The sequence below is a fragment of the Anser brachyrhynchus genome (assembly GCF_964034855.1).
Source record: "Anser brachyrhynchus genome assembly, chromosome: 2".
NCBI classification, from domain to species: Eukaryota; Metazoa; Chordata; class Aves; order Anseriformes; family Anatidae; genus Anser; species Anser brachyrhynchus.
In genome coordinates, this window is record NC_137695.1 from 105,464,638 (window position 1) to 105,491,003 (window position 26,366).

At 41.7% G+C, this 26,366-nt stretch overlaps 1 protein-coding gene and 1 long non-coding RNA gene across 6 annotated transcripts in view; both read right to left on the reverse strand.

The window, feature by feature from the left end:
- The window catches only part of LDLRAD4 (low density lipoprotein receptor class A domain containing 4), a 290,554-nt gene that overhangs the window by 76,162 nt on the left and 188,026 nt on the right, over positions 1–26,366 (reverse strand). The window lies entirely within an intron of this gene.
- LOC308189815 lies at positions 1,529–23,543 on the reverse strand. The gene is made up of 2 exons (XR_013946622.1): positions 15,094–23,543; positions 1,529–12,793 (listed from the first exon to the last, which is right to left on the reverse strand). It is a non-coding gene; the product is annotated as an uncharacterized lncRNA (long non-coding RNA).

The following is a 26,366-nucleotide window of genomic DNA, read 5'->3' on the forward strand; positions in this document are numbered from 1 at the left end:
GAACTCCCCTCCCAGCTGGGGTAATCAGGGAATCAGGTAATCACTGGGAAGGTATTTACACTGCGATTCAGGCAGGACCATCCCATACAGTCATACGTAAGAAATGACTAACAAAGGAGACAGCAGTTTATGTGGTGTGCTGTGTCACTGGGAAAATCATGTTTTCAGCTGTGTACAAATTCACTTTTGAGTCTGAATAGACAGCTCTCGGGTACGGCACAGGACTGGCATTTGGGGTGGCTGATTCAGATGGGGAGGCTCTCCCTTTAATTCTCAAGGAGTTTGTGAGAAAGTCACTTTCCCACTTTCTAGCTGTTTCCTTCCCTCGCTCCGTTCCTCCTTGTTTTTTCCATTTAGATTGTCAACACTTTGAGGCAAAGACTGAAGGCTTCTGCACAGCTAGCTGTACGGCATGCGGGCTACCCAGCTATTTTTTGAGTTCTGCTCTCGGTTCTACCTTGCCTAGTTTCACTGCTTCTACTGTTGTATAACACCAGTTTCTAGAGAGTTTCTGCTCGTATTTTTAGTTGCAGAGCATGCAGAAGGTGCTAAGCTTTCAATAACAACAATAAATCCCTGTCAAACCCTCAAAGAAATAAGAATTTGAAATGTTCCACCTCTAGGCAGATGCAAATGACTGCTGGGGAGCAAAGGACGATCTGAGAGAGCTCACGTGAACTTGTTCCAAAACAAAGAGCACTTGCCTAGAGTATGAAAAACTACCTCTGCCAGCCCTGGAGAAAATATTTGACCCAGGGACTCGCGTAGCTAGGGAAGTGAGTGTCCTACCTGCCGGGCTACAGGAGCAGCCTCCTCCAAGTACCTGCTCACAAGGGAAACCCCACAGCAAGCCAGTGAGGGCGCTTTGGGGCAGGCAGCAGGGCTCCAGAGTGGGATGCAGGAGATCCAACGAACTGAGAATAATCCAATTCATCTCCACTCCTACCTAGGTCTCGAAAGAAAATCTTCTGATAGGCACTGAAGTGTGACTCTTCTGTTTTCCTCAGGTTTTGTAAGTATTTTCTGCAGGCTCAGCTCCCCTCGACTCAACTCTAGAGCAATGCAGGCCTCCAAAGGCACATTATAATGAACTCCAGAGGAGTACACTTTACTGCCATAAATGTTTAACATGTTTGTTCTGAAAGTTACCTGTAAAGAGTAATTAATCTTGCAATCATTACTGTTACTCTGTAACTTAGAAAAAGATACCTAGAAAGAAAGATGAGGATTTTGCTAGAGTTTGGTAAGTGGAGAAGTAAGTGCATTAAAAGAGAGAAGCATCACTTCAAATGGCATTTCCCTAGTAACTAACACTACTCTCAATGCAAGTGAATGGAAACACAACCAAGTTCAGCAGTTAAAAAAAAAAAAAAAAGCAATGCACTTTGCTCCTGTCATAAAACCTTCAAACAAATTCTTTGTAAACTGGTGAGGAAGTCTTTTGTTTCTGCTCCAGTCAAAGGACTGTTTAAGCTACAGAGCAGTCCCCCCAAAACGTTCCTAAAGCGGAGACAGAAGGAAACTAGAATTTTTTTCTTTGCAACAAAGTTTCTTTATTTTATTAGCATAGACATTTGGCTTTTGGTAAAGATGTACAAATAACGATCCACAGTGACATTACCTCAGCTACATATTTGTTAGAGAAGCTGAACAGCAGAGTCTGGGAAAAGTGCAAACTATTTCTCAAAGTAACCTCTTGTCCGTCTGGCACATTTCAAGGGACAGAATGTCTGGGTCACATAGGAAAGAAGCTGGAAGCTCTGTGAACCTTGACAGAGCCATGTTGCAAGCTGTGTGAACTGCTTCAAATGAGGGAGCTTAAAAAAAAATAGTGCCACTGTAAACGTCGCACAAAACCGCTTAAAATACTGTAAAGCTTCTAGAATAAGAGACCCAGTGTTGCCAACCCTCGCAATTTTATTGAAAGTCTCATGATGCTTTATTTAGAGCCATAGCTGTTGAAAACAACAGATTACCTTGGGATCAGCTGCCATTAAAGAAGGCCTCCAGCAGAGGTTACGCAGAAGAGCTTGAAAAGCCAAAGGAGGCTGCAAAGCCTCCAGAAAATAACATGTTTGTTAAAGGCTCACGAGCTTTAAGCTAATCATGATTTTGACAGACTGGCTCAAGACTTTGGTGGTGTTAGCAATATCAGAGAGGTGAAAAAAAAAAAGAATGAAACGCAACAAACCTTGCCTTAAAACTAACCCTAAATGAATTCCTCAACAACATGAGAAAATTGGCAGCAAGAACAGAAAGCTATCTCCACACTGCCTCTCAACAACACTAAAGAAAATCTCACGCTTCCCTAAATCAAAGGCTAATAATGAAAACCAGGAGAACCTCAGAAATATGTTGGGCTTATGGAGCCATTCCCAGAAGGAAAGGTAATAAAAGGTAGCCGAGAAGCTAGCGCGTGTTCCTTCCAGCGTGATCGCTGGAGCCCAGCAGTCAGCTGCGAAATAGGTGCAGCAACTTCAGAAACAGGAGATGTGGGAGCTGGTGGAAAACAGATGGATGGCTTGCCTGCTATGCCAGGGAAGGTTATTTTTTGCTGCTTCTACTCCCATCCACACGAATTATAATATATACCCCGTGGATGTTCACTGTGAGGGAAGTGGGGCGAGAGGATCAGGCTGTGGCCACACTAGTGGGAGAGAACTATCAACACCCATCAAAGGAGCCTGGATGGGAAAAAACAGTCTTCAAGTAGGCCAGATCAAGATAAGAGAGATGTAACGCCACGAATAAACTATCACTTCCACCTTTGCTACATTTATCTCTTCCTTCATCATTATTTCTCCACTCCCCCCCACCACTCCTTCAGATTTCCATTTCCAAGTAAGGCAGAAGATCAAGATGTGTGTTTTAATTTAAAAGGAAAGGCACAGAGGAAGACATGCGGAAATTAAAGCACTCGGGCTCTCTCTCTCCCTTGAAAGTTTTGTTTTAGCAGGGAGGCGACTGGTCTGATTTGAGTAAACAGCATTTTGTCAGGATATCGTTGCAAGGAGCAGCAGAGCATCTCCAGCCAAGTGAGCAGCTGAGCCTGGTGGCAAGAGCCACGCCAGAGACGGGGGCAAAGAACAGAGCAGGAAAGTTTCTCCCATTCAGCCCAGCTGGCAATTCACCAAGGAAAAAATGGAAACAGTATTTTTCCTGTGGGGAGGGGGATCAGTTGAGCTCTAAACCAAACAGGTAAATTATTTTCGTAGTCCCCCCTTCTGCCTGAAGCACCTTCTCTTTAATGCTACCACACCAAACATTGTAAACAACAAAAAGAAAAAACAAAAGCATACTTTTTCTATCTAAGGTGGAAATTAAAAATAGTTGCAATAACATGAAAAAGTCCTGGAGACTCCCAACCAATGCCTGTTGGGTCTATCCCTGCATGAAAATAATTTAGAGGTGGAAAGCCAGCCAGGCAAGACACAGGAGACTCGTAGTCTTTTTTTTTTTTTCCTAGATTTTGGTTAAGAGCTTGTTTCCCATTTGTTTTTAATATATTCAGGGCTCCTCCCAAACCTGCTAAGCCCCACAACACTCTTGTTCACTGAGTTTAAAAACCGTTCCACAGAAACTAGAGACAAACAAACAGCAAATAAGCTGCAGGGAATGGAACAAAGCTCCCATTAAAACCGCATTCAGCTTTCCAAAATACAGTTGCACTGGCTCGGTACCTCTCTAGACAATTAACACAAAGCAGACGGTTAGTAAGCCCGGCCCTCCTGGTTGGAGTGACCATACGTTGAGATGGCTGGAGGAAAACGGGGGCTTCCTTTACGACGCAGAGGCCTGCCAAGAGCCGAGGTGGTCGGGGCCGGAGGGGAGGTTGCACAGGCAGCCGCTGTCCGCTTGCGTGGCCTCACAGCTGGTACGCTCGAGATGTGCCTGCTGTTGGAGCCCGGCGTAGGGGCACTCCTAAAAGGTATTTTCGGTTCACTAGCTCACTAACTCAGTCGCTGATCGAGGCTGGAGAAATTCTCCCTCCGGAGAGCCAGACGAGCTGTGAGTTTCCTGCATCCTGTGGCTCCTCGGGATGCTGCCCCACCCAAGCTCTGAAGCCAGGCTGACATTTTGCTTGTGTAGGACGTACGCATGCAGTAACACCGCGCAGACTGGTAAATCGCTGGACGGAATGCATTTATTTGTGCCTGCTGAAATAGGTACCGCCACGGCAAAGCCTTGCATGGAAATGTAAATATTTAACAGCAAAAATATGGGGTAAATGTGTGCACGTCAAAACAGTTTTCGCTCATGAACCATATTTAAAACGTACCTGTGACATTTGAAATAAATGTGAACCTGCTGAGGTTTAGAGTCTGCAGTTTGTTTGTGATTTATATTTGTTTAATAAAAGACTGTATGTACACTATTTGAAGCTGATGGTTACCAAAATCTCTGTATACACAACAGCCCTAAAAGGAATGTATTTCCCTCTTTAGTGTTTCCTGAAGAGTCCCAGCTCTGTCCCATGCTACAAAAGAGTAAAAACAAGGTGGAGGCAGGACAGACCGGGGTGCAGTCACACACCGTGTGTACAGACATGGCATGCCCCACAAGGAACAGATAAGGATGAAAACAATTTTCAGGTAAGTAGCTCAATACTGCAGATAAACGCATACAAATGCGTGTGTTGCATAAAACTTTTAAAAGACCGTGTGTAGCTAGATATGAAATCAAATTAATGGCTAACATGATATTGTGTAAGCATAATTATCAAGATGATGGGATGTTTTAAGTTAATTGAAGAAATATTAACAGGTTCATAAATCTTGTCAGATAGATTTATCAGATTGGAATATTTTGAAAACCTCACCAAACAAGCTCTGACTTTAGAAAGAGTAAGATTAGAGTCTGTTGTTGCACATCTCCTACAAAAACAAAACAGAAAGGTCAAAGCAGTGTGCCTGACATAAACTGCACTTGGAAGTTTCATTACAGATTGGCACACACTCCATTCGCAGCATCATCTAAAGTTACCTTCAGCCAGGAAGAAAAAGATAAAGTGTTCCTCAATATTCAAGAGAACGTTAACAAAAGAAAGCTGTATCAGGGTGTTAGCTTCCCAAAGCGCTCAGCAAAATATATTCCATCTATGAAAATTAGGCTCAAGTCAAAAGAATATTAAAGGACTGTTCTAGTTCCTAGTCTTCCCACAGGACCCAGCCGTGTTTCCCAGGTGCTGATCATGCCATAACTCAGCACAAAGCTTCAGCTCCAGTAATGCTTCTGCAACTCATTTTAGCCTGAGCTATGCAGACAAAATGAAGCGTGCCATAACTTAAGAGATAATGGTATCAAATTAATTCCTCAGCATAATTGTAACCAGGGTTGATATAAGATTCAATTTTGTTAGCAAAGTACCAAAGCAGTTTTAGCAAATCCTAGACAATGATTCAATCACTTACTAAGAAGAGACCTTATGTCACAGGCACTTTGGGTTAGCATCCACATGTGCTGGAGTAGCACCTCCCTGATGCAATGGATTTTATTCCATGCCATGTTACGATGCCAACAGAAATGTTTCAAGCCTTGCTGTTTACAACAAACATAACTGAGTGCATCACGGTTGCTACAGAATGAGGGAATCTAGAAGGAAGATCTACACTAACATTTTTCTTCTAAAACAAAGTTGACTGTGCCTTCTCCTGTGTTGATGAATTTGAAGCAATAGGACTTCCCTAGCTACTTACGTGAAACTTCCATGGTCAGGGTAATGGGCTTGTTCTTAATGTAATTCTCTCAACTGACAGCTAGACGTTTTCCTTTCAAACGTGTACTTTTGTTCAGCTGAGATACACAATGAGTCATTAATAATCAGAAACAATCTTCTGATAAATACCTTGAGTCGAGTGTTTTCAATAGTTTTAAAGAGTCCTCCAATCTGAAATCTGGCCACATCATTTAACAGCCGAACAACCCCAGCTGAAAGGCAGATCTCTCTGCTCTGTCCGTTCCCCCCACCCCTCCTCAGTTTCACAGACGTAAAATAGAAGAGTCTCCGGCCTTTCCATATGTTGCAAGGATCACTATTTCTTCACTGTTTTAGCCATAAAAAATAACATGCCAGAATGTCTTCACCCTAGGTGCAGAGCGCCATGCCATGCCATTCTAGGACTCTGCCTGCAATCTTCATAAATTCTGACGCTGAAGTGATTTACAACTTGATCAAATCTCGGCCTTGGCTTACCAGGCCTTGAGAAACAGTGCTTACCCCTTTCATAAAAGGAAACACTTTTGCCTGCAATATGCAGATGGCTGTAGGATTGACTGTTATAAGCCGCTGAGGGTAAGAATTTCACAAAGTGTATGATGACATCTGTACAGATCAGAAGGCTGTCCAGAGTTACAACAGTTAAAGATTCAGCAAGAATATTAAGCATTGACTTCTGGGTTTAAGCCAATCACAATGAGAAATCAAGCCGAAGCTTAATATGGAGCAGTTAATTATTTTATTTCTCCTTAAACGTTCCTCTAAAAACTGGAATGGTTCACTTACAGATAAATAGGGGGCATTTTCCCTCTCACCCAGCTCTTTAGGAGCTGAATGACCACACAAACAATAAGAAAGTTGGGCCAAGGACCTTTAGGTAAGACTTCATCGCAAGAAGACCAACGCAGCACCACTCCAAACTACCCCCAGTACGACGAAACAGAGATGACACAAGGACAATGTGACAAGCGCTCATCACCTGTCCAGCAAAGGGACAAGCTCACATGGGAACATGACCCCCAATGGCCCCAGTGTCCCGCGAAGAGGCTTCCACTGAACTTGCAGTGGGGAGGTGGAGCACGCCACATGGACCACGAAGGGCCATCAGGGCTTAGCAGCTCCTGATTAGTGTGAGCCCCTCAGGACACCGTGGTTCAAGCTGGGTGGCTCAGTTCAGGCACAGAAACCCAGCACTGAGCCGAGCTACCGTGTGTTTAACACAACAGAGAACGGGGAGTTCAGTGTACAAACGTCTGTGTGCTTCTGCGTGGAGTCAGCCCAATGGCCACCAGGGCATACGGGCGAGCTCAGTGCTGGTAACAGGTGATTGCACTGTTGAGATAAGCTGGAAAACAGTTCAGCCATGCCTGTACAGTCATGCCTGCAAGCTAAAGCTAAAAAAAAAAAAAAAAAAAGTCTTTTCAAGCCAGAAATGACTCTGCAGAGGGAGACAGCTGTAGCATTCCTGAATCCTCTTAATCTGCCACAAGGGTAGTTGAGATTGACTGCCTTTCTCAGGGTGTGCAGTGCCCGTGCTCCTCATCCGTAACTTGTTCACACTGCCCCTGTGCAGACCCTGTCCCCCCGCTTCTGCATCTGCTGACTCTACTGCATACCGAAATCTCCGTCCCTTGTCTTCCTTTACGTAGATAGGGAAGAGCTGTACAACGAGCAGTATGGTAAATGATTTACATGACCCACCAGGGATGGCGAGGGATTTACCAGGAAAAAGCATCAGCAAGGCAGACAGATGGCTCTACTGCAGGGGTTCTGGCTAAGGAAAAGGCTACAAAGACCGATCGGAAAGGGGAGGGAGGTCCAGGGCTTACAACAGGCCACCAAGCAAAGGGTTGGAAGGGACTGCTGGATGGGGGCAAGATCTGCATAAGAGGCCACCCGGTTAATTTTAAGGCTGGATCATGAGGCAAACATGTAGGCAAAGGACTGGAGGAGTGGTTTGTTAGATAGGGCTTAGCAGCTGAAGTATGCAAAGTCTGATGAATAAGCCCACGAGCTGCTAGCAAAGGCTCCCTTCTCCAGCTGCATGAGCCCTGTAGTCTATGAAAAGGCACAAGCAGATGAAAATTAAAAGAGAGCCAGAGTGCAAGGAAACCATCAGGTGGTATAAGTCAGAATAATATCCTAGCCTCATCACCACCAAGCTTCTGCAGACACAACAGTAAGCGATGCTTTTGAGAAGGATGCTGTGAGTGCCCAGTGGATGTTTACAGGAGCTTTCAAGACAGGACATCAATGTTTAAAGCACAAAGTTAAGGAAAGTTTGCCCATGTCACTCTTTTCTTCTAATCCTTCCACCAATTCCCCTTCCTCTATAACAAAATCTCTATCACATAAATTCCTTGCCTTTGCTTTCAAGATCTATTCATTTTCTACCTATCATATCTCATTTCTCACTGAAATATCAGCTCCTGTCTCTGATCAGCCAGTGATGCCAGCATTCATCACCAACTTCAGTGACAAGCTGGGACAACAATCTTTGCAGGAGCATTTGCCATGGATATGAGCAAGACTGCATTTGTCAGGGCACGAGAAAAGTATGCTGCAGTAGTCGAAACATGAAACAGTGAATTTTATCTAGATGAGAAGGTGGATAGAAACAGAAGATGTTTTGGAAAAATATGAATTTGTCTGAGACTCCTCAGACTCTTCTTGCAACTCTGTTTAATCCTATATATTCTATTCCAAAAACAAAACAAGGTTATATTTGGGGTCTCTCATGACTTTCTGCAGCATTTTCTTGCAATTGGCTTCATATGAAAAAAAGAAAATCCATTGTTTTCTAAAGGAAAGCTCAGCTACACCATTAATTATAATGAAAGGCAACAAAACAATCATATAGACAAAACAGAGAATTCAAAAGCACAGCAAATCTGCTCCTATTAAAAGGAGGCCACTTATTGTAAATAAAGGGTTGTTTTGTTTTTAATTTCTACATTCCTTCACCTTTATTCAGACCCATACTATGTATCAACTTGACTAAGTTATTTGAAGTGCAGTAGCTGCATGAGCTACAGACACCCTGCAAGGAAACAAGCAAATGAAGACAGAAGACATTAGTACTAGAAAGCTAGGACTGAAACTTTAGGTTTAAAATTAAAAAATGTGAGTTTATGAGTAACTGAGTGATCATGATGCAATTGTTGTGCCTTCCGGCATGTCATATCCCATGGGTGACAGAACCCCAGCACGGCTGAGGCTGTCAGGTCCCTCTGGAGGCCCCCTGCCCCAGCCCCCTGCCCCAGCAGGGCCACCCAGAGCAGGGTGCCCAGCACCACGTCCAGGCGGCTTCTGAAGGTCTCCATGAGGAGACCCCACGGCCTCTCTGGGCAGCCTGTGCCAGTGCTCGGCCACCCGCACAGCACACAAGTGCGGCCTGCTGCTCAGAGCTGTGCCCGCTGCCTCTTGTCCTGCTGCTGGGCACCACTGCAAAGAGCCTGGCTCCATCCTCACTGTATGTAAATACCCTCCCTCCGGGTATTTGTAGACATTGATGAGATCTCCCCTTGAGCTTCCTCTTCTCCAGGCTGAACAGCCCCAGCTCTCTCAGCCTCTCCTCACAGGAGAGGTGCTCCAGTCCCTTCATCATCTTCGTGGCCTTCTGTTGGACGCTGCAGTGTGTCCACAACTCCCTTGTACTGGGGAGTCCAGAGCTGGACACATCACTCCAGGTGTGGCCTTACCTGATGAAAGTCACAGATAAAATTTCCTTCATCTTATCTACACGTTCACATTCGCACCAGCTCCATTAAATGAAAATATTAGGACACTTCTCCATCAACCACTCAGGCATTCAAAATTGAAGAAAGCAAAATCATTAGCCACATTTAAGAGCTGGGCCTGACTCAGACCTTAGTCTCTCTCATGCTAATAGCTTTGTTGATTTGCACTGTTATACACAGGTCATATCAGGAGTAAATGAGTCCAAATGTTGGGGCTGGAATGAGAAGATCTTTGAGGTCCCTTCCAAACCAAACCATTCTGTGAGACCTCAATACCTTTTTTTCTTTTTTTTTTTTTTACTTTACCATTTCCCTCCATACACAAAAACTACCAAACATGTAGTGAAAGAAGATGTGTTATTTCTGAGCAATGCAGAGCCAAGTGACAGACTGCTGTCTTCGAAACATACATTTTCATGGACAGGACCAATATTTGAAAGATTTTTTTCTAACCATTATCTGATTGTACATTTCCCTGCATTAAAAAAAATAAATAAATGGAGTGACTGTCAGCTCTCCCCATGCTTCCTGGCATATGAACATAAAAAAATGCACTTCACAAAGCAACTTGATAGATTTCCGCGTAGAAGCAAGTATTATTTATTCAGCTTTCTGATCTCAACTCTGAAGCCTTCGAACTTCTTGCAGGGCTTGCCGTAAGCACCGTACCACCCTGTGTCCATCTTTGGGCTGTCAGAATTTTAGGTGCAATTTCAGTATTTTTTATTTGTGGGTGACTCGCATTTAAATACCAATGGCCAGGCAGCTTTCAATAATCATCAACTGGTTGTTTTCAAGGCAGCTTGCTTTATTTAATGCTGGTAGTCAGCCTAGGGTCTACAAACAACAAATGAGAAGTTGTTCTCCAGGCATCCCTTCCTGGAAGGTCACTGCTGCTGTAAAGTGGACACATAGCCAGGACTTAGCTCCTGAGTGGCATTGTGAGAGATGAGTATTTATGCCATTTCTGTCACAGAGATAAAGTTTGTAACCAATTTCCCTTAAACTTCACGTGTTTACTTGTAACATACTTCAAGTCTTAGCTCCTTTGTGTGGAGGGCAGCTGTGGAGACGAAGGGGTGGCAGGCCGGGGCTATCTTCCTGCCTCACCCAAAGAAGACATGCCACAGCATTTCCCAGCAGCCAGATGAAGGAGAGGAAAGAAGTGCCAGAAGGAAGAAGAAAAGCATGCACGAGTTATTGGTTATTTGGTTATTTTCTGTACACATCAAGATCTATGGGTTCACGATGTTACAGATTCCCAGTTTAAATCCAGCCTACATTTTTTGCACACCAGCCTTTAAGTTCCACCTAGCTCCCATTGTACAAGCTTCAACAACTTGTATCTTCACAAATGGGACACAAAATATGCACCTCAAGGAGACAGCTTGGAGACTACTTAGAAGATAATATTCAAGAGCTTGAGACAGCCTTAGAGCATTTAATGCAAAAGAGATGCCAAGCATGCTACTGTAGCAGTCTGTAGGCATTAAGTATGAACTCAACCTACTATTTTACCAAAAAGTTAAAATATTTACTAAGCAAAGATAGTGTGACGAGCAAGCAAGAAAAATTTCATCTCAGTACAAACCACACAAGGCCAACAAAATTATTTCAGAGATCGCTTGTGGATGAGAAATTATTTGCTGAAACTCTTCACACAGTCAGCAGTTTATTTTTTGACCCCTTCCTCTCTCCCCCCCTCCCCCAAATTATACACCTCTGATTATGATGATTACTCTTATCTGCCAGCATATCTGCCAGAACGGACCTGACAAAGCAGCTTTTACTAATGAAGCACAAAGCCTTTTACAAGATGGAAACCAGTGAAGCTCTTAGGTCCTTCAGGACAAGCAAGCTGCCAGGTGATGAAGGACTGTCAAGCAAGTCCTGTAAAGCCTGTCAAGACCAGGTAGGTCCAATCTAACAGGCAGCATTTCCAAAAACAGAAAAATAAAAATAAAAATTTTTGCAATCGATTTCATAAAACTGCCATTTCTTTAACAGACAGAGTCTCCAGGAAAGGCAATCAGATGCTATGGATGATGGATGCACCGTAAGAATTTAGACAGACCAATGACTGCAGGAATGGTCATCTAATTTTATAGCCAAGATTGCATTTAGGGTCTACGTTAAAGTGTAGGAGAATTTTAATATCGTATTAAGAGCAAGAAAATAAAATGCCAATGTAAAATCATGTCTTGTTTGTTGGAGAAAGTTGGGGATCCACTGTACGTCATGGGAGAGCTGCTCGTTATCAAAAGGGCTTTTGACTGGGTGGGGTGAAAGTACTTTTCTAAGCCCTGAAGGACACGCATGGTTATTTAACTGCTTTTCTCTTGGATATGCAAATAAATAAATAGATAGAAAAATAGTTCTCTGCTGTTTGAAGTACTTGAAAATATTGTTCACTCTACTATTTCAGCTTGAAATTTCTCCTGGGAACAAATGGGAAGAAATATACTAAAAAGGCATTAATGTGAGCAATCATGTCTATAAAAATTATACAATGCTGAAAGAATGTTGCAGCTACTCTGGCACTCTGTTATTGATATTTAAAGGTTGGTTTGCTGAATCTTAAAATCTTCAAATTAACCAAGTATTTGATGTCACTGCTCTGCATTCCTGGGTTAACCGAATCTGAATGATAATTTAAACTGAGCAAAATAAAGCATGACCTGAATTAGGTAATGGATGATGAGGTACAATTAACATTACTATTCAAAATAATGGGCCAGATTTTCTTTGCTACAGAATTTCTGCTTGATTCAGCAGGAAGGAGGGTCAAAAAAACAATTACTGCTCCCAACTTATTTGTCCAGCCTTGAAACACGGACAAGCCTCAAGTCTGCTTTAACATGCAGCAGAAGGCAAAACTCCTTAAAACGTACTCTGTCAGCTAAGAAGAGCTGGTGTACTTAAACCACAGCTTCTCCCTGTCTCCACCACATTGCCTGAAGATACCTGTGTTCTGGGGAATGGTGAGAATGGTTTAAGTAGTAACCATCTTAGATGAAGAAATCCCCAAGATGTACCTGGGCATAGCCCTATGTAAGTAGATGTTATTAACCACACAATTTCCATGAGGACAGGAAAGATGAACAAATAATAATAATAATAACAAAATCTAATGTATTACATAGTTGAAAAATATATTAACAGAAATAACTAGATTTTATGGTGTTTTGCAAAATGAACAGTGAAACTATGCTGCAGTGCAGTTTGGATACTTACAGAATAACACTGCAATTGTCTGAAAACTTAGAGAAACGTACCAAGATTAATAGGAAAACATAAATCCAGTCTGTTTAAAATCCAGTATAATGCAAGTAGCTACCTGAAAAAATAAAAAAGTTGAATTTGAAACGTCAAACTGTGATCTGTTATTTTTTTCTATTTACAAAACCAGATAGCGATACCCCTGGAAAAATAAGGTACATTAGGCTACAAGCATGCATTAGAGGAGACAAAGTTCAGCCACTAAATCGAAGAGAGCTCAACGACGCATGGACTGGTCACACAGACCTGTGCTCCCTTCCTCCTCAAGAGGTCTTTCATTTGCTCCCATTGAGAATTTTACCTGTTAAGCAACCCCAAAATTGAGAAGATGTGGCTTTAACAAACTTATTCCTCAAATACAGAGTAAGCGGTGCTTAGCTTTTCAGTGATCTAATAAAGTGTATTGGGTGGTTCTAACTAAAGAGAAGAACTAGTTTAAATGGAAAAAATGAATTCACACACACACACAAAGCTATTTTACACTTCTTTTGGGAGTCTCTATTTATACCTCGGACTACACAACCCACATTTGAGTAAGGTTTAGAGTTTCAAAGCAAAGCATTTCTCAAATGGTGGTAATGACACACACACACACTGCCCCTCTTCTTCTCCCCAACCATTTAGTTTTCATAATACATGCATCAGATGGATTTCCATTCTAGCACCATTCATCACACAAAAAGAAGACATCTGACTTAGATTTAAGGTTGAAAGGACAGAACAATAGTCTACGAGGAAAAAGAAAAAGAAAAAAGATGATAAAGCATTGTAAATAGCAGTACCTCATAAGGCACAGAAATTCATAGGCCAAGTTTGACATGAAATCTCTATGTTTAAAGGCTATGGCAATGGACAATTGACAGAATCTGTTCTGCAGGGATGCCATTTACCTAACAGTCCTTCTTCCCCTGCCAAAAATAAATAAATAAAATGAAAAAAAAAAAAAGAACCAAAAAACCAAGAAGCACATACTGGTGGAAGGGAGTGAAGGTACACTTTCTTCATACTATATTCACAGAATTCTTTACAGGAAGGGAGTTTGTCAGGAAATAAACCCATGAAAACAACTGCATCATAATAAGTGTACATGCAAGGTAAAAGTGGTCAAAAAATAAAAATGATGCTACTTTTCCTCCCTTTTTTAAAAGCTGAGGCTGACTTCCATATATAATTAAGAGTTAACTTGTAAGCCAGCTGAATAGTTTGGTATCTACACTTTTAGATGGCAGAAGAGAAATTGAGCCAAGTAAATGCATTCATTCCCAGTACAGGGATTCCCCTGGCCAAAGGCAGCTCCTCAGAATTAAAGGCAGAGGCATCAGGTGCTGTGATCACCCCTCCCTCACACTTTCTTGGAGTAGTGGTTTTTAACAGAAGCAGTCCATATGCTGCTGCAAAGCTCTGATGTTTAATAAAAAAAAAAAAAGTTTATAATGTAGGATAAAAATAGAGCTGCACTTCAGTTACCCTCCTAGAGACAAAGGCAAACCAAAACTAGGAAATTACCATTCCAGAGAACTTCTTACATATCCCAACTTAATACCAAACAAGTTTAAGAAAGGTTTCCTTTGCTCACTCACAGACGCCCTCCGAACAAAGCTGCAGTGCAGTAAGTGACACACAGTTTGATGGAGCTCAGGAGACAACTTGATGCTTCATTTCTGCTTGGCAATAAGCAGGAACCCCCTGAGTATTCCTGGGAAAAGACTGACCCGGAAGGGAAGTCAGTGCAGAAAGACAGATTTAGAAGAACACTGCTGAACTGCTTCTCTGCTTCCATAGCTAATTTACCCCTGAAAGGTCCGAGATAACAACTACTGAAGTGCTCCGGATGCACTTCTCCTTTTGCAAATTTGTTTCCAGTATTACAAAAAAGAATTTAAACTCTTGATTTGCCATCATCAACTTGTTCACATCTTTAAGGTTTCTGGTATTAAGAATAACTTCAAAGAAACTCAGCAAACAACTCATCCATATCAAACAGTTCACTGAGGTAGATTTGTGAAAGCCCGTAACTAAGAAGGAATTTCAAATGCACAGGAACCGAGGGTGTTACCATCAAGCTGCCATTGCCAGTCTGAGGGCTTGTGCCTACATGATGTGGCTTCTGAAGAAGCTGATCTCCCTGTACTGCCATCAGACGCCTTCCTTGCTAAGAGATGCTGTCTACAACATTAGATACCAACCAACAACCGCCCATAGCTGCCAAGCAATCAGCATTACTTGCAGGAAACGTCACACGTGAACAGACATTTCAACCACAAAAATCCCAGAAGAAACATTTAAATATATCCACTTATAGACACACATTTATCATCTCTCTCCTGTTTTACCCACCTACAGTGTGCAAAGCCTCACCTCTGGACATGTGGTACTGTAATCCTCACAGTAATAGGAAGGGAGGTGAGTTGTCTCTCGACCTCTCTAAAGTCCCATATCTTACCACCACTTGAAAACTATCTGCTTGGTGTGTAATCAGTCGATACTGGTTGTTGTGTCCAGCATATCCAGGCTACAAGATAGCTACGTGTGAAGTCAGCTTCGAGGTTTGATGTGAATCAGATCCATCTCTTCATATGAAAGGCAAATTTAGAGTTAGAGAACAGATTTTGTGTAATTATCTAATAATAATAAATAAATAAAAGAATCAGGGACACAAAGCTTTCAATGCTTTCAATGAGCACTGGTTTTATGCTAGTCTTTGACTGGTATTCCTCTCTCAAACAGATCCATGCCAGCAGAACAATGGTATGATCAGACAGTGCTAGAACTACAAAATCTGACTACAAAATCCCTCTCTGGAGCATTCTGTTCCCTTTCCTTCGCAGAACAGAATTGCTTCCAACTAGTCAACAACTGAAGTACCTGACATCCTCTTCATCATTCAATGTGCAGCAAACCCACCTTCACTGCTTTTAATATAAAGATAGTTTTTACCTTTCACAGTTATGACAGAGATTACATCACAGGAAGAGAAACGACGCATCACCTAGATTTAGTGGGTGACTGCAGACTAGTGTGTATGATATTGCGCCTAAAGTGACACAATCTTTGTGCAGTAGTGCTTTGATGAGCAAATAAAAAAAGGCATGTGATATAAAGGTCTGCTTTCAAATACAACTTCCATCCTTCCCTGAACTTCAGCAATAAGGATAATTCACAATTTTACTGCTTTAGTTATCAAATTTTATTACACTTTTGGTAGCATGAATGTTTTCTCTCTAACACCTCAGCACTTGGTGATATGTAAAGTCTCTTTGTTCAGCTTTGAGCAAAAAAAAGGTGCAAATTATAATACCTGTTACAGTCACTCCCCTCTGCTCCCTCTCCCTGTGCTTGAGGCTTTCAGAGACTGAAATACATTGAATAACTCAAGAAAAGTATTTGCAAGACATGGGTGCTCCGAACAGCCACGCATAGATGAAATCACGTACAGACTTGGGGTTGTGGTCCCAACACTTTGGCACTATGATAACACCACCAGTTTTCTGTTTTCAGAAACAGTCTTATTATTCTCAGTCCAATGCTTCTTTTTAACTGTATTTGTACTATGAGTCCTGTCATACTTTTTACCAGGAGACTTTTATTTAGTTCTAAATAGCATCAGAGGAGTTTTAAGATCTAGTATTCAAGCCTGAAAGTACTGAAATGCAGTCAATGTGACCCCAACTGCACATCTAGCCCCGTATTTTAATTCCAGATGTAAGAGCATGTCCCATTGTCCGTCTACAAAGAGCAGCAGAGACATTTTGAGAGTAAATATAAGATGCAGCCCTTCAATTAGGCAGATGCAGTAAGTCAAAATTCAGGTTGGAAAGTAATGTGCCAATATGACCTGGCATTTTACCTTTTCCTATACACAGTTATTCCGTATTAATGCGCTAAAGCTTTATATGAGTAGATTTCCACATTATATTAGAAATACGAACAGATAACAGTGTTCACAGCCAAATCAAACAGGTTTGTGTATTAATAATGGTTTAATAATAATGGGCTAATGGCTTTGGAGTCCAACTTTAATAATGACTACCTGCAGATCACACGAAAACATGCATAACCTCTTTATGTCTCACTGTCTTTTTAATACAAATAATTTTAAAATATCTTTTCTTTTAATAAAAAGGGGTTGAATATTATGTAAACTCCACTTTGATAGTGTTATTGTGGTACTTGAATTGTTATTTGCAAGTTATATTAAGAGCTTCAAGATAAGAGGATGTTTCAATGATACTTGTTAAACAGTCACATTCAACACATCACCATTTGTCTGCATATCTGCTATGTTACCCACGCAAAGAGCATGGGTCAAGATGCACAAAAACTCTTGGCCTGAGATCTGGAAGTCTCAGAAGACTGAAAGCAAGTCTTGTTCACTCAGATACATAAAACCCGCGTGTAAGTATGAACATCAAAACATACACCCATACCTTTATTTATTCACGTGTGCTTTTTACAACACTCCTAGCACCACACCAGCTCTCTTTCCCGTTCTCAAACACTGCACAATCCAGAAAAACTACTCCAGGAAGCAGCTTCATTTTCAACTGACACTCAACTGAATGACCCTGGTCTTTTGGGAATTCATTAAATCTTCTTGTAAGCAAACAGCGTTTTATTTGAGCAAGGATGGCGATGGACAGCATTCCACACGTGGCTGTGTGCACATGGAGACAGATACAAACTGTGAGTAGACCAAGAAATATGAACATTTGAGATTCTGTAACTTACTACTTAATTTCCATAAATCAAAGGAGTTTATGAAAGGTTTGTTCTTATCCTTACTTAATATGCTACTCAACATCAGCCTCTTTATATTAATTCAGTTTAGACTATTTTAAAGCGTTTCTCCAGGTACATTCTGTAGCATTTTGCAAGAAGATCAGAAAACGCAGCCCAAGTAGTGTCATAAATCACCCAACTTGAAACAACTCAGTGAGAAAAATAAAATCACCATTTTTGACAGCCCTTTAGCAGATAAAAATTATCTAAGGCTAACACCTCTTCTTTTACTCTGTATTTTTACTACTGCTTTTGACAAATACTGCCCACCTTTGGTTAAAGCCAAGACTAATGCATGTTTCAGTAACTAAAATGAGCATTCAGAATTCCCTGACATGACAACTGAAAGGAAACGTAGGTCTTTAAAAAAATAATTCTTACATGCACGAAAGCCACAACCTTAACGGTGAGTCAAAGTTAAAGCATTTTTTCCATACTTTTTGTTTCCTCTTCTGTATATCTGAACACATAGGATATTGTGAAACCACTTGAATAAAACTCTGTATTCCATACCATAATTTATCTATTCATTCTTCTGCCAACTTTTAAAGTGTAAGAAAATACAACTGGTAATATAACCTTAACCTATTGTCCTTCAGTATGAGTTACCTAAAAATCAAATCTGTTTTTAACTACAAGGTATAGAAATCTGAATGCAAAGAAAAACCTACAAGAGATCTTGTGAACTGAAAATCAGATGAAGAAAAGGACTCTTGCATCACACTGTTCCCCCCAACTTCCTGCTTCCCAAAAATGAAGTGGCCAGAACACAGTCTGCTGTTAAATTCCCAGCCTGACTCCATCTTAAATCAATAATGACTGCAGTCAGTTAACATCTTGCAGTTTTTTTGGCGTATGTGAAAGGAATCTGAGGTCCCAGTCAAGCTCCTGGAGAAAGGACGATCAGAGGATGGCCTGTGATAAGTGACGCAACTTGGCAAGTTCCTTCCTGGCTGATTCACAAAGACAAGAGGTGCATGGATATGAAAGGGGGAGCTCCTTCCAGCTTTTACAGGTAGCAGCACCTCTAACTTACTGAAGGGATTTCATGAAGCTCGCAGGCAATCTTACATTGCAGTTACACAAACCACTTTGATGCCAGTGAGCACGCAACTCTGAAGATACCAACGTGGCAGCGTTCGGTCACACAACCTGTTCTTCAAAAGAAACGTAAAAATCGCACGTGGGTCTGTGAGCAGCAAAACTAATGACATCTGATTTCCCAGAGCCTTCTGGTTGGATTTGCTGACGGTTCAGTAAAATGCAAGCGCTAAAAAAGTTCTCCCAGCTGCTGAAGCACCCATGACATCCCTTTCCCATGCAGACTCTAACGTTCACTAGGCACTGAGTACTTCCTGCAGCTTTTCATTCAGTGGCTTCGTTAGCAGGGTCTCTTTAACCTGCTTCTCAAGACACTGTGGTTCCTTCCCAGCCTGAGTTCTGCCTATGCCATTTGTGTCTGCAAAACACATGACAATATTTAGAATCACAGAACCATCCAGGTTGGAAAAGACCTTCAAGATCACCAAGTCCAGCTGTCAACCTGTTCCTTAGTACCACCTTAATACCACCCGCACACACCACTTAAGTACCTCTAGAGACGGGAACTCCACACATCACTGGGCAGCCTATTCCAGTGCCTGGCCACCCTCTCTGTGAAGAAGTTCTTCCTAACATCCAATCTAAACCTCTTGTGGCACAACTCGAGACCGTTTCCTATCGCTTGTCACCTGAGAAAAGAGACCAACACCCTCCTCGCTGCAACCTCCTTTCAGGCAGTTGTGGAGAGCAATGAGGTCTCCCCTCAGCCTCCTCATGTCTTGTCTTCTAGTCGCTTCACCAGCTTCATTGCTCTTCTTGTCATGCGCTCCAGCGTGATGGATGTCCTTCTTGTACAAGAAGATGTCTTTGTTGTAATGAAAGGCCCAAAACTGAACACGACATTCGAGGTGTGGCCTCACCAGAGCTTCGTACAGAGGGACAATCACTTCCCTTGTCCTGCTGTCCAACCTATTGATGATGCAGGCTGGGATGGCATTGGCCTTCTTGGCCACCTGGGCACACTGCTGGCTCACTGAGATTCATGCTACTCAGCAATATGCAAAAACACTCTTCTCTTTAAAAAAACATACAAGAAAAGTTGTAGTTTTGTGTTTTAATTGAACAGACCAAGAGACATTGTTTAGTTGGAGTTGCAGGTTTATCACTGAGACAATATAGATCTGGCAAAATCAGGTCACTAATATCCAAACTTAGTGATCTTAACTACTGATAGCTGGATGACAAAAAGAAACTAAAGAATTGAAGTTATGTTGCCTATCTATTTGACAACTGTTAATGGCACCACTATCAAAGAAAAAAAAAAGGCAAGCTCTGCACTTTATTTGTTCTTTATTTATTGACCGATCTGCACTTTACTTGTTTATGTAAGTAAAACAGGATAGCTGTTTCTTTTTAATGGCATCATATCCTAGGGTAAAAATCATTATGGAATAAGATCATAGCATTTGTAAGGAAGTGGTAAAATAAAAGAAAAAAGCTAAGTCAAGAAAATGTAGAGACCTCACAATTCAGGGCAGGGGTGGAGGCTTAGGAGTTTGTAATCAACATGTGAAATGATACATCTGCTTAATGTGGAGATCACATTCATTCAATGGATCCAGGAGTTCAAGGCCATTAAGAATATATATTAAAGAGCAAGTAACTTCATTTGCCACCAGGTGAACAGTGCCAGCAACTGTTTTGTCATGTTGACGCAGGCAGAGATTGCTGATAAGATAGCGTACTGTGGAATCTACCGCACCTCCCCTCCCTGTTAGGAACCTGCTACATTTCCAATTTAGATGAAGATGCAAATTGTTAAACCAAAAGATAAGCCACAGGACGACTTCTAGATACTTCTCTTTCTTGGGTAGAAGCAAAAATGCTTGCTAAAGAAGAGTGTTGTAAGCAATGGCTGGCAGATTTTTTTGTCTGAGCAGTAGGACTTAAAAATAAAATCTAATTGGGAACATACTGAAAAAAAAAGTTCACTTTTACATGGTCACTGGCCAAAATGCAGCACAGGTTGTGCTGGCACTGCATGTGACTACTGAAACAACACAATACTTTCTCTCACATCTTAAGCAATGATGTTCTTGCTTTTGCCTTAAGTGAGGAAATATTGTGGATTATGTGTATGTGTATGAATTATTGTGTATTATGTTCTGTTTCTATTTTCCCTTGAGAAAATTTAGAGAGGAGTGTCATAACCCAATGTCCATTCTTTTCATCTACAGATGACAGAATGGAAAATGCCACTTTATTTCAGAAATGAGCTACTTTCTTCTTCTTCCGTTAGTCATTCCTGCCTGCAGGCACAAGGGTTATGGGGATGACTCTTTCAAACTCGTGTCTGGAGTACTAGCACTCCTCCAATCTGACAAGCTAATGCTTGTATACTTTGATAACTTAGGGAGCTCTAACCATTCTTGTTGGCCCTGGCACTATGAAAGATTAAATTCTCCCAAGAAAACTCAAGAAACCCAAAGACCTCCACAATCTAACTTACAGATTAACATCCAGGACTATCTCAATGGACTACTTGTCCTTTCATAAAAAGGATAATCTGTTTTACATTTACTGAGATCAAGCAAGCGTCGTTTTCCTTAGCTGCTCCAGAGGAGCCATAAGGTCCTACTTTTCCCTTGACTAACATCAGGACATGACTTCCCTTTAAGAAAAACAATGATAAAATCATCATAAGCAAGGTTGAGCATTGGGCTCCCTGCTCCTTTGTGTTTTGTTTTGTATCTAATATTTCTAACAGAAGTATTAACTGCCACTTAGCCAAAATGACAGTCTTGCAAAGGAAAGCATTCAGTTCCACCACTGATTAGAGAACGGAGAATCAGTACCTACTTCTGTGCTTTTCCAGTGTTTTTATTACTGCCACTGAAAGATACAGGTCTTTTTCATAAAGTATTTCCTCCTCTAAGCTACTCAGCAGACAGCAACGTGCCACTATTTAGGAACAAAAAAAATGGAAAATAACTCAGCCAATATGCGGTTCTACTGGTGCAGGGCTTGACATCTCCAGTCCCCCACCTCATTTCCAGGAGAGAGATATCAGGAATACGCTTTCTCAGAATGAGGACCAGTAACTGGAAGAAGGAGGAAAAGTTACGTCTAGAGCTTGGCCACCTGGTAGAGCGGGTCTGGCAGAAGAGACGTGAGTTTTGGCAGACAGAAGGTGGAAGATGGCAATCAATTTTCTCCATGAGGTAGTTCCTAACTGTTCTTAATAGTTGAGCCGAATGCAATTTAGAAATACATCTACTGATCAAAACAGATAAGGAAACTACTGTGTAAATACTGTATAGATTCCTTGTGCAGAATGACTTCAGATTTCTGAACATAAAAACAGCAAAACAAAAGGTTTAATTTCACTGTGACTTTTCTCTATGTCTTTCTCAAAACATAAGCACTGGACCCAAACAAAGAAAAAAGAATTGGCCGGGTGGTCAGCTTCATACAGGTATGAAATGGAAATAGATTTGTACACGGGAAAATACTGGTGCTCCAACACAGAGGTACGGGGGTGATCTACCCGCTGCAGCAAACATCCACAGCTCTTGAATGCACAATGGCATTACTGTGAGGACTTAAGCAACTGAGTAACAGTGGCATTATATCCTGGACTAATTGAACCCTGCTATGGAAAAAAGAGTAGCAGTAGCCAGGCAGGTGGATAATATGGCACTCAAAGATACTGCAGCAAAATCAACTGTTGTTGTTCGGGACTTATTATTTTTTTCTCCACATTGAAGGTTTTTTTATTACTATTTTTATTACGACTTGTCAGACTGCTTGTCTGAAATACATTATGACGCTTATTTTTTTTATTTTTTTTAAGGAATATACAGCATGCTGGGAGTCTGTGATCGAAGACACTCTACACAGGCCAACAATCATAATTATGCTATGATTTTACGCCCAGCAGGAAACTTATGATTTGCCACCCAGGAACAAAGCTGAAGAAATGATCTAAGGTAGCCAATTAAAGTTTTCATAAAGAACCCCTCATCTATTCTCAAAAACCGAAATCTCCTTTTATAGCACAATCCTCTTAGCACTTATCTCTCCCTTCCTCATTAATCCAGTTTCACCTAGCTGGCACTGACACACGCAGAGACAGGGAGGGAGATACACACACATATATACACTCTTTACTTTTTCCCTTCTGTTCTTCTTGACCTTTCTGATTTGGTTCCCCATTTATACTAGCCCACCTGTCTGGCAGATCTTCCCTGTGACGTGCCCTTCAAGATGAAAAACATAGTTTGATAATGCATAGTGACAAACCTCGCAGAGAGCAAGCGGGCAAGCAAAAGAGAGAAAGCGCTAAGGGAAATCGCTTCTAACCAGGATCTGCTGCTGCACAGCTAATCAGGCAGGTATTCAGTTGTTCACTCCTGCAGACTTGCTTAGCATAGAAATAGGCTGTCTGCCCAGGAAGATGAGGTAATGTCTAGGTTTAATGCCAATCTCTGTAACTGGCAGGACACATCGGGTAAATATTTCTGCTGCAGGAGACCACATTAATTTGATTTTGCTACCAATTTTCATTATTGTTATTATTTCTATCACTATAAATATGCATGAGTTTACCTGCTAACTTTTCGGATGCAGACGGCACAGGGATCCAGGTAAGGCTGCCTGCACTTCCCACCTCAGAGCTACAGCATAGCTTTCCTCCTTCAATCTTCCTCATACTCAGCATCGCCCTCCACTTTATCCTTCCCTCATCATTTCTGAAGGACCAGGCGCTTGTCTGCTCACTCATCTCCTCTTCCAAATTCCGCAGTATTAGGTACTGTTTTCCACTCACAGCATGCTTTGTCCCTCCTTACTGTACCACAAAAAACACCTTTCGTTCAGCACTGCAATACTGTGGTCATCCACAATTCCTTCTTGGGCATGCACTACTTCGGCTGCATATTCATACAACCATCTCTTCTACCAAACTGTCAAAAGATGAACAATCCCCCCCCCCCAAAAAAAAGAATAATAAATCGAACAAATCAAATTCTCACAAAACACTGTGAAGCAAACATGCCGGGGGGGGGGGGGGGGGGGGTGTCTTTTCACCCTCTTTGCTTCCTTCACAAGCAAAAAATACCATGAAATGTCAAAGTAAAAACATGAATTGGAAGTGCGAGTCTGTCTGTCCATCTCGGAGCTTCACAAACACAGCCAGTGCTCTACAACTTTACAGATGTTTAATGGAGGTCAGGAGCACGAGATCCTGTGAACAACAGCAGGAAAGAAATGGAACAGTCCTTTAGGAACAACAACCTGGGCGAACCCTCTTCAAAGTGGTGCTACAGAATGGGCCAGGAGCTGGGAGGGAAGGTTTCGTGACAAAGAAGGACGCCTGTAGTCTGAGGATGGGGTTGCAGGCAAGGATTTCCCCACAATGACTTGTTCTTGGCCTTACTCACCATTATTTCTCTATCAGAACAAAAACAAATATTGGTGCCTTTAAGAAAAGTCCCCAAACTTTGCCCAGTATATTACATTTACAGTTTCTGGATCAGTTGCTTCTGAGCTCTACAATCTACTTGAAAACAATATCCTGAGGGCACAACAGTGCCTGTAGGCTCATGTTTAGTTAGAAACAGAGACAAGGGCAAAGACTTGTGTTTTGGCAAATCAATATTCAAAGGCTTAATGTTGCCTTCATTTGATCAAAAATGCCTTTAACATAAACTGGTATTTTCCTCCTTTTTCATGAGGTCTCTCCAGAAGAAATGACTCCAGTCACCAAATACTATCCATAGTTAATTTCTTCACATCCTCAGGTTTGTCACGATAATGGGTATGCCTGCACTTTTGATGCTACCACACTTCAAAGACAATTGCACACAAACTTGCTCCACTCTGGAGACACTGTTTTAGCAGTGAGCTCAGGCTAAGCGTCCGTCCCTTCGCACGGGGGCTGCCAGCCCCAGCTGTGGGACAGGCTCATGCTGCTACCTGGTCCCCCAGTCTGAACCAGTTTACAAGTCCCCAGCTCAGGTCCAAGACATAGATGACTGCATCCCGCCCTTCAAATATTTATCTTCTGTGGTTGGGCACAAATGCAAGAATGTTGGGTAAAATCAAACATGGTCATTTTCTTCTGCTCAAAAGTTTAACATGATTAAAATCATTACTGTATTAAAACTGAACAAAATCTTTGAAAAGCGCTAGCAAATCTCTTGCATGAAAACTACTTTTTTCCTTGTCTCACCTTTCATCTCTTGAATGTCAGCACATTCATATTTTAAATCACACAGCATCAAAGAGGATGAGGATATGTTTCAGCTCATTCTTTTCCCTTTGATACCGGCACATAGAAGAGCGCTTCAGTTTAAAATCTGTTACCAATTGTGATACAACGCAGCATCCACGTACTTAAGACAGCACACCAACTCTTCACTTTTGTCCTTTGTGCTTCGGGACATGTTGTCTTTTCAAATCACGCTGTTCCATTTGGTTCCACCATAACCACTCCTTGCACCAGCTTTAACATTTAAAATGTATGGTGTACCACATGAAAGTAGCATGCTAGCTTCCTTGGGTTTCAACCAATCTAGGGCAGACATAATACAGTTGTACCCACTTTTATTATATTCACGTATTTCAATCAAGTTCTTTGTAGTTGCTGCTGAAGGATCTGCTCAGGCATCTCAATGACATTACGAATTTGTTTCTGGTTCATGACTACCAGTGATTCAAAAACATGAAAAGAACATTTTCTGTAAAGAAAGACTAAAATCTGCATGAAGAGGAGAGGCAGAAGGTGTCACAGTTTCTTTCAGACACCTCTTTATGGAGAACAGCAAGGAGAACTGAAATTGAGGAAACTTATGTAAATGGTCCATCCAAAGTGAGGTGTGCCTCCTTTCCTCTCACAGACCCTGGATACCAGCGATATCTGACAAACCTGAGACAGAAAATGAACCAAAGACCTTTGTCAGAACTGGAAACAAACGTAACTCTGTTTGGCAAGAATGTGGTGACTGTTCACAGGCTGACTGCAGGCCAGAGCACGAAGAAAGAAGCCCATTTTCTGATTTAGGGATGGGCAAGCACAGAAATCCAACTTGGGAGGAAAAAAAAAATTCCCCTCACTATGAAAAAAGTGTACCATTAAATGAAGATTTCATTATAGGGTTCAATGTTACTGTGATCAAGAAATGAGACACTTTGCCCAGCAAGACTCAGCTACTTGGGTCGACAAACCAAAGGTAATGGATGTGCTCCACGCTCTGCTTTTCCTGACAGGAAAATGTTCTCATATTGCTTATTCAACTGAGGCCATGCCCTGGCAAAAAAAGACCAGCATAGATTTGACAGATGACACATTAAGGAGATTTTTCAATATTTTGTAGCAGAAAAATGTGTCTGTTTAGAGGAAGGTTGGATATGCCTGCTGCAAAACAGTGATGGCATCCAAGTATTGGACATTACCAGATTGCACTGTATACCGAAGTGCTAACACGCTTCCTTGCATGCTTCCATTTGCTGCCAAAACAAAAACAAAATGGGATCTCATCTCCAGGTCTGTCAAGTTAGCATCTTTTACAAAGGACAATTTCCCTTTAAAATACTTCACTACAAAATTATTTTTAGCAATCCCAGTTTTAAGCCCTGATGTCACCAATACGCAGGCATCAAGGACAGCTGCTTTGGAGTGCCACTGCTCCGAGAGGTCGATGATACCTCTGTCTTATGCCCTTGACTTGCTCGTTCTCCCCTTCTGTATGAAAGCTCCCTCGGGATTCTTAGCAGAGGTTTAGCCACATTTAATTTCCACCCTGGAGATG